Raw genomic sequence first — 908 nt, 5'->3', positions numbered from 1 at the left:
CTCCACACCGCCAGCCGGGCGGCGCGCCTTTCCCGCGCTTTCTGGGCACGCACGTGCGCACGTCAGCCTTCCAGGACGGTCAGGCGCGGAGCGGACGCGGCACATGCGCATAGCGCTGGTCAGGCGCTGAGAGGAGGCGGCACATGCGCAGAGCAGGCGCGGCACATGCGCATAGCGCTGTCTCGCTGTGGCTATGTGAGGACGCATGCGCATAGCGGGGAGTGGCGTGCTTCACCGAGGGTGCAGCGCGCAGGCGCGGGACTCCCGCGCGGTCTCAGCCTAGGCACAGGCCTGGGCTAAAGTCCCAGCGGAGGCCGCCCACGTTACCTCTGAGTTTCAGATAAACCGTATGGACTTCAACTTTTTAAAGAAAAAATGCTTTGCCCGTGTATGTGAGTTGTACCGGAAGAGATTTCATCGTGACCTCCCCACACATGTACGCTGCCTCTGCCGCTCCCCCTTTCCAGCCGTGTGACGGGTTCCGTCGTTCCGTCCTCAGAGCGTCAACTCCTGTGTCCCCTGGGAGCGGGACTCCCGTGCCCTGCACAGGACACTTTCCCTTGTCTGTCGTGGCCTGAGCTCTGGCTCTGGCGCTAGCTCTCATCTCGGGGCTCTTCGGCTCAAGGCCCGCGCTCGACCACTTGAGCCACAGCGCCATTCTCGGATCTGAGCCACTGACGCCTGGCTGCATGGGACGTATTTTTACTGAAAACAAAGAGAAATTACTGTTTTGCTGACTTGAAATTCAAATGTAGCCAGGCATCCCGCAGCCTACCTGGCAATTCCATGGTTGTACCACACCTTTTCCTTGCAGACTGGGTGAGGAGCTCCTTAGCTGGCTCTCTCCCACACGTTCCTGGAGAAGGAAGGAAACGAGTCCTGTACTCCATGGGATGTTAGGGTGAGCC

This window comes from Megascapheus bottae, chromosome 18, assembly GCF_031878675.1.
Source record: "Megascapheus bottae isolate mThoBot1 chromosome 18, mThoBot2.hap1, whole genome shotgun sequence".
Taxonomy (NCBI): domain Eukaryota; kingdom Metazoa; phylum Chordata; class Mammalia; order Rodentia; family Geomyidae; genus Megascapheus; species Megascapheus bottae.
The sequence above is the reverse complement of the archived record's forward strand: the minus strand, read 5'-3'. Positions refer to the sequence as shown.